This window comes from Nycticebus coucang, chromosome 19 (assembly GCF_027406575.1).
Source record: "Nycticebus coucang isolate mNycCou1 chromosome 19, mNycCou1.pri, whole genome shotgun sequence".
NCBI classification, from domain to species: domain Eukaryota; kingdom Metazoa; phylum Chordata; class Mammalia; order Primates; family Lorisidae; genus Nycticebus; species Nycticebus coucang.
Window position 1 is genome coordinate 59,777,859 of NC_069798.1, and position 8,276 is coordinate 59,786,134.

At 38.9% G+C, this 8,276-nt stretch overlaps 1 non-coding gene across 1 annotated transcript; it reads right to left on the bottom strand.

Annotated features, from left to right (window-relative positions):
* Positions 1-7,569: 7,569 nt before the first annotated feature.
* Positions 7,570-7,675, bottom strand: LOC128572167 (U6 spliceosomal RNA). The gene has a single exon (XR_008376079.1). It is a non-coding gene; the product is annotated as a U6 spliceosomal RNA (small nuclear RNA).
* Between the last annotated feature and the right edge of the window lie 601 nt (positions 7,676-8,276).

Here is an 8,276-nt window from a genome sequence, read left to right on the forward strand (position 1 = left end):
ACTTTTTACTTGTTGTTAAGACAGAATGGTGCTTTCCAGGTTCCTTACATTTTGTACCAAAACCCCAAAATCTTTCACCTATGTTTTTCAATACATTCTTTACTTGGAACAATTTTTTATTTACAATAAAGTTGTAAAGATAGTGCGTAGAGGTCACTCATACCCATTGCTCAATTTCAGCCTGCGATACATGGTATATTTGTCAAATTTAAGAAACCATCATTAATATTTCATTATTAACTGAACTTCACATTTTATTCTGATTTTCCCAGTTTTTACAATGTGTATTTTTTTTCTATTTCAGAATTTTGCATATCATGTTCTTTGATGTCCCTTGGTCTGTGATAGTTCCTCATGTTTGTTCACCATGATCTTGATGGTTTTAATGAAAAATTTTCAGCTGATGTATAATATTGTCTTTTTTTTTTAAGTCATTTGTACATAGATCATGAAAACATGTATGCCATTATGGGATTCAGTGTGTTGACTATTTGTACAAATTGGAGTGTTTACATCCTACTAATTAACATAGCCTTCACTCCATTTACCCAATTACAGTGTTAAGACATTTGTGTTCTATACCCAATAGATCCAACTTGTACTTGCAATATGCTCCATAGGTGTGGTCCCCCTCCTAACTCTCCTTCTATTAACCCACCCCTCCCTCCTCCTCCCTTTTCCCCTTCATCCTTGGCTATGCTTCATCTTTCATATGAAAGTGTGAGTGATTATAAATTGGTTTCATAGTAGTACTGAGTACATTGGATATTTTTTTTCCATTCCTGAGATACTTTACTAACAAGAATATTTTCCAGCTTCATCTATGTAAACATAAAAGAGGTAAAGTCTCCATTTCATTTAATGCTGCATAGTATTCCATGGTATACATATACCATAATTTATTAATCCATTCATGTTGGCGTGGATGTGGAGAAAAGAGAACACTTCTGCACTGCTGGTGGGAATGCAAGCTAGTATGTTCCTTTTGGAAGGAAGTTTGGAGAACACTCAGGGATCTAAACGTAGACCTGCCATTTGATCCTGCAATTCCTCTTCTAGGTGTATATCCAAAAGACCAAAAATCATTTGGCAGCAAATATATTTGCACTAGATTGTTCATTGCAGCTCAATTCATAATTGCCAAATCATGGACGGAGCCCAAGTGCCCAAGATTCTCTTTCAATCTGTATTTGTCTTTTGTCTTTGTTTTTTGGCAAGAATACTATAGATGTGAAGGATAATCTCATCACTTCCTATCTTGGACACTGCATTACCTTGTGGTTATATATCTGTATGTTTTTATTCTTTTTTTTTTTTTTTTTTTTTTTGTAGAGACAGAGTCTCACTTTATTGCCCTCGGTAGAGTGCCGTGGCCTCACACAGCTCACAGCAACCTCCAACTCTTGGGCCTAAGCGATTCTCTTGCCTCAGCCTCCCGAGTAGCTGGGACTACAGGCGCCCGCCACAGCACCCGGCTATTTTTTAGTTGCAGTTTGGCCGGGCAGGGTTTGAACCCACCACCCTCGGTATATGGGGCCGGTGCCTTACTGACTGAGCCACAGGCGCCGCCCCTATGATAATAGGACTGTATGTTAAATTGACCATACCGCGTCTCCTAAGCACACAGAACAATGCCTGAAATGCATTAAGTGTTCAGTATTATATGGTATTGTATTGCTTAACTGATGTCTCCCTTGCTGGGAAAGGAGCCTCTCAAAATGAGACACTGTGTTTATTCATTTGTTCCTTTATCCTGTCAGTATTAAGCTCAGTATTTAGTATAAAGAAATGCTAAGTAAAGTTTTCAATTTCTTGTTAAATTAAATAAATTTTATAGCTGTTTTCAAAGACCTGCCACAGTTAATGTGTTCACACAGAGAAAGTAGTTGGCAAGTCTCAGACTCTTTTGCTTTAGCTGATAAATGGTTATTTTCTGTGGGAAGTACAAATGAGACCCAAATTAATGCTCTTTTCGGTTTATGGACATTAGTCCAGCTTGATCTTTATATAACACAGACTTACTGAACTTGTTACTTAAGCCCTGTCTTTTAATGGTGCCTTCAGGGTCTGTACAGGGATTTCTTATTCATTAGCTGTTAATTTCTTTACTAGCAGACACTAAGTGTTTCTGGCTTAAGTTGAATTTCACCTAGAAATGGGAGACTTTGGTGATACAAAATATCACCAATAGGATAACAGTGAAGTGATACAAAAAGATTCCATATAAAGAATTGGTGAAGATAATAAGTGGGTTTGTCAGAAAGAACAAGGCACAACCCAAATGCTTTCAAGAGAAGGATATTTGCATAACTTATGAAAAATTCATACAATGGGTCATTAAACAATCATGAAAATTTGTGTTTAATTTTTTCTAATGGCTTTTGTTCTCAACAAGATGCATAGTATTTGCAAGAAAAAATGTTAACACCAACATGCAAAGTAGAACATAAAGAATACCCCAAATAACATCACTCTTTTCTCTATTTGTGTGCATGATATTTAAGGGAGACAGACAGGCTGACCCACTGGCAGAATAAAGGAATAGACAGAATGTGAATATACTGGTTTCAATAATACTGAAGTATTTCATATACACCGTTTGGTAGCATTCCATATGTGGGCAAGCACTTCATATATTTTTGGACATTTAATTTGCTTCAAATAATACATTTTGTTGAAAGTTTACATATTTCAAATTTTCAATCCTAAAAATAGCACCAAACAGAATAAGGGTTAAAATAAATTTGAGTTTAAAAAATAAATAGAAAGATACTTTTTAAAGGATCAATGTATTTAATCATTTTGATCAACTTAATATTCTAATCCCATAAATTAAAAACATTAAAAATGTTTATTGTTGAATAATTTGATTTGAATATTTATTATTTCAATATTTAAGATATTAAAAATACCTCCTGGTAGATCAAAGCTGACACTAGTTAAAAGAACGAGGATCAGGGTATTTCTTTTCAATTAATCAGGAGTTTCAACAAGTTCTTTTTCTCTCCTTGCAATTGATCCCTTAAGATCTTTTCTCTCTATCACTATATTTTGTACTATATTAACTTATTGATAACTACCATAAGTTTCTGTAAATAAATAATCATAGTAAATAACAATTTAGTATGGTATTTACTAAATGCAAAGGACTGTGCTAATACTTTCATTTATTTTTTTTACTTTTTTGTTTTAATTAAATCATAGCTGTGTACATTAATGCAATCATGGGGTACAATATGCTGGTTTTATATACCATTTTTAAATATTTTCATCAAACTGGTTAACATATCCTGCACCGCATTTTCTTAGTTATTGTGTTAAGACATTTATACTCTACACTTAGTGAATTTAACATGTACCCTGGTAAAATGCACCACAGGTGTGGTCCCACCAATTATCCTCCTTCCACCCATCCTCCCCCCTTCCCTCCCCTCCCTCATATGAAAGCTATAAATTGGTTTCATAGTAGGGCTGAGTACATTGGATACTTTTTCTTCCATTCTTGAGATACTTTGCTAAGAAGAATATGTCCCAGATCCATCCAGGTAAACATGAAAGAGGTAAAGTCTCCATCTTTTTTAAGGCTGCATAATATTCCATGGTGTACATATACCACAATTTATTAATCCATTTGCGAGTCAATGGGCACTTGGGCTTCTTCCATGACTTAGCAATTATGAATTGGGCTGCAATAATCATTCTGGTGCAAATATCTTTGTTATAAAGTGATTTTTGGTCTTCTGGATATATACCTAGTAGAGGAATTGTAGGATCGATTGGCAGGTGTATTTTTAGATCCCTAAGTGATCTCCAAACATCTTTCCAAAAGGAACGTATTAGTGTGCATTCCCACCAGCAGTGCAGAAGTGTGCCCTTTTCTCCGCATCCACGCCAACATCTCTGGTTTGGGGATTTTTTGACGTGGGCTAATCTTCTGGAGTTAGATGATATCTCACAATGGCTCACATAATCTACAAAATAATTAGATGGTCTAGGTATTGTCTGTCTTATTTTGTGGATCAGAAGACTGATAGGATGGACTTTACAAAGGTCACATAGTAAATGACAGAGTAATTTAAATGGGCAGTTTTAGATCTACCTAGCACCAGGCAATTCCATAAGGCTACCTGTACTGTTTCACACAATTCCTCATTGGAAATGGCATCACCTGTTGATGTAGGCACGTAGCTCAGTTTAATGTGTTAAACGTGAGGACTGTAGCTCGCACTTGTATTCTTGCTTCTTATCCCATATCTCATCCATTCTATCCACTTTTTTATACAGCTTGAGACATCTTGGTTTACGTGGTAGCACATTACGTGGATATCAGGACAAATTTAGATCAGGTAAGGCACTACTCGTTAGTATCGAGTTATCTAATAATTTTCAGCTTCATGTTCCTACTCTGAAATGAAAAAGTGATATTTTGCCTTTGTGAAGACTAAGGAAGAGGAATCATATAAAGCACCTCACACGGGCTTGACACATACTTGTTGGATACTTATATTAGTTTCCTCCTGTTGCTAACAAATTATCGTAAATTAAGTGGCTGAAAACAACACAAATTTATTATCTTTTTTTTTTCTTTTGTCTTTGAGACAGAGTCTCACTTTGTAGCCATTGGTAGGGTGCTGTGGGATCATAGCTCACAGCAACCTCAAACTCTTGGGATCAAGAGTTCCTCTTACCTCAGCCTCCCAAGTAGCTGGGACTACAGGCCCCTGCTACAATGTACCACTAGTTTTTTCTATTTTTAGTAGAGATGGAGTCTTACTGTTTCTCAGGCTGGTCTCAAACTCCTGACCTCAAGCAATCCACCCACCTGGGTCTCCCAGAGTGCTAAGATTATAGGTGTGAGGCACTGTGCCCAGCCACAAGTTTGTTATCTTACCTTTCTGGAAGTCAGATACCAACTGGGGTCTCAAGAGAGCTTAAATCAGGGTGTTGGCAGGGCTCTGTCCCTTCTGGAGGCTGTAGGGGGCGATCTGCTCCTTGGTTTTCCCAGTTTCCTTGGCTTGTGGTCCTCCCAGCACTGGCATCAGTAAGGTCTGCGTTCATCATCACAGCTGCTTCTTATACCCCGTGTCTTCCTGTTTTCCTTATAAGGACCCTTGTGATTCCAGTGGGCTCAGCTGTATAACCCAAGATAATTAGTCCAGATGGAGACCCTTAAATTAATCACCTATGCAAAGACTTTATTTTATTTTATTTTTTTTTTCTTTTGTCTTTTGCCATTTAAATGCAGGTATTCAGGATTCCAGTGATTAGAGTGTGAAAAACTTTGAGAGCCAGCCACATCCTCCTTTCCTTTTCTCTCCTCCAAAAACACACGTCAGATGTTATCATTTCTCATCTTTAAAATCACACACGCACACACAGGTCAATTTGTAATTATCCGGAGACAAAAACTCAAGCCTCTCAGCATGACATTTGAACCTTCCATGGCTAAGTTTATTCATTCTCTCCTAACTCAACTTTTCTAACTTCACTCTCAGTTTTTCCGTGAGCCATTCCCAGCTCATCTCACCCGTACCATCCTGCGCCTTGTCCTCTCAACACCAGACCCCAAGCCTTTGCTTATATTGTTCCTTGAAGCTAGAACCTTTTGTCTCTCGCCCCTACATATATGGCTCAAAAATGTCCCCTTTTAATGAAAGCTTTTCTGTTTATTTTAGATGAAAAGAATCTTTCACTCCCCAACACGGACTCCAGTCTTTTTCTGCTCTTTCCCTGCACGTATTTTGTTCTCCTTTGTGTACACCTGTTTCCTGGGCCTCCACTACATGGGAGAAAGTACTCCTGCCTGTACTCCTCAGTACGAAAGCCACATAAGGACAAAACGGTCCACGTGGTTCTATTCCTATGGCATTTGCAGCATATTTCAGCTTTTTGAAAACTCCTCCCCGTATTTCTGGAAGACTCTTAAGGCTGTCCAATTTCTGTTCATTTCAGCAATACCTCACCATCCATGGAACATCCACCATTTTCTTTCTTACCATTAGCTCTTCAGAGATCTGGTGTTGAGGTTTTGGAAAATGGTAAAAGGACCAATAAATATGCCAAAGCAAGGTCCCAAACGCCTGTCGATGCTGCTGCAGGTACTGTTCCTGACATCTCTGCTCCCATAGGAAAATCATTCCCATCTTCCTGATTGGAGAAACCTGTCCGGCTTGCTTTTATATTCTTTCTGAAAGCAAGAACACTACAGGCTAAAGAAGTCATTGCAGAACAAATAAAATTGGGCCATTTGTAACATGGAACCTTTTCTCCCTACACAGTTAAAGAAAGGGGTAACTACATTGCTGGAAGAGTGCAAACAGAGCATGCCACGAATTCTGATAGCCAGCAGGTCCTGGGGCTCCGTCAGGATGCTGCAGGATGTTTATTCAAATCTGCCACTTTCTCTACGCATACATAGGCACACTTAGAGTCGATGTGCCCTGAGAGAACTGACATTCATCAAGGTTTCTAAGTCATTACTTTTCCTATGGACCCTAGCTGATGCTTCCCTCAAAAAATGTGAGAGGCCTGCTAATTTCTCCTAATGAAAGAGCAAGAGAAGCTCAGAGGTTGAAACCACAAAGGTCATTCTGTAGACCATACGAGGGGGTCGACCCACTAAAATAAGAGAATGAAAGCAAGTTCACCAGATAATCGTTTTCTATGAATAAAACACAATGAATATGACTATTTGGTTCCCATTGAAAGGGAATTTAAAAATGTAGCATTTGCCTATTTTAAAGTTATTATAATGTCTATACCTTTTCTAGGATTTTCCAAAGTGTCACTGATAAAAATAATAAATGACAGTACAGTTTATGGAAAATTCTTTTTATGTGGTTATTAAATCTTCTGAGAATGAGGAAGAAAAATAAAACTGTTTAGGGATTTGAGAGAAGGACCAGAAGGCAGAGCTTAGCGGTGGCATTAAACTGCCAGGACCCCAAAGATGGGCAGAGACAGGGGAACAGGGACTCTGACCTCAGAGGCCCAGCATTCCTGCAGAGTGGGCTGTTAGGTATGAGAGATTCATCCTCCATCTGGAGCTTCTAAAGGCACACAGCTGGGAAGATGGGATATGAGGTAATATGTGGTATCCACCTAGGGGACGTGGGGAAGCACAGTGTCATACCTTCACACTACGTTCATTACCCAATGTGGAAACCACTGGTGCTATCCTGTTATGACTCAGTTTATTCATCATAGAATCATTCAGCAGAAGAGATCTTATCCAATAAAACGTTATCCATCCATCACACCTAAGTCTTCTCACGCAGGCCCTCTTCATGGGTGTGTACTTCTCTGGGGGTAGGATAAGAGCGCCCCACAGAACCTGCAGAGATTGTCTGAAGTGCACCATTTCTCCCTCTGGGGACTGCCTTACTTTTCATTGCAGGTTGGATCCCATAGGAAGGCCCATAGGAAGGCGTTGGTAGGAACAAGGTCCAGAGCCTGGCCAGAGGCTAACTTTTCAATGTTAGGAAGATAGAAGGACAGTACATACTCTATAATTGGGACAACTGTCTTCAAGCAATTAAAAACTCAGGCTCTTTATTCATTTTCTTCTTTTTAAATATGGAACGCTTCCTGAATTACATGTCATCCTTGCACAGGGGCCATGATCATCTTCTCTGTATCACTCCAATGTTAGTGTATGTGCTGCTGAAGACAGCACGGGCTGTTCTTGACCAACCCCAGTGTATTTGTACTAGTTTTGCTAGCGCACATGCTGACTGACTCTAACCCCTCTGGTGGTAAGTTTTATGCTTATGCAAAGTCATGTGTTGATCTGGAGATGTGGTGGTCTTCACTGGGAGGCTCTCATGGCTGGTCCTGATGGGATCTGTAATAGTTTCCTCCAACTCTTATACCAAATCACAATAAATTCAATGTCTTAAAAGTATAGAAGTGTGTTCTATCACAGTTCTGGATGTACAAGTTTAAAATTAAGATGTTGGCCAGGTAGGCTACTTCTGAAGGCTCTCGGGAAGAGGCCTCCCTTGCCCCTTCTCTGTCACATGCTTCCAGCATTCCTTGGGGTTTCTTGTCTTGTCCACATCTCCCTCCAACTTCTGCCTCTGTCTTCCCATGGCCATCTAATTCTTGTAAAGTCTAGTCATTAGATCTAGGGTTTACCTTAAGTTGGTATATCTCACCTTGATCTTTAACAAATTATATCTGCAAAGATCCCAGTTCTAAATAACACATTTTGAATTTCTGGGTGGACGTGAATTTTTTGGAAATAATATTCAACCCACGTCAGTGGGTTATGGCCA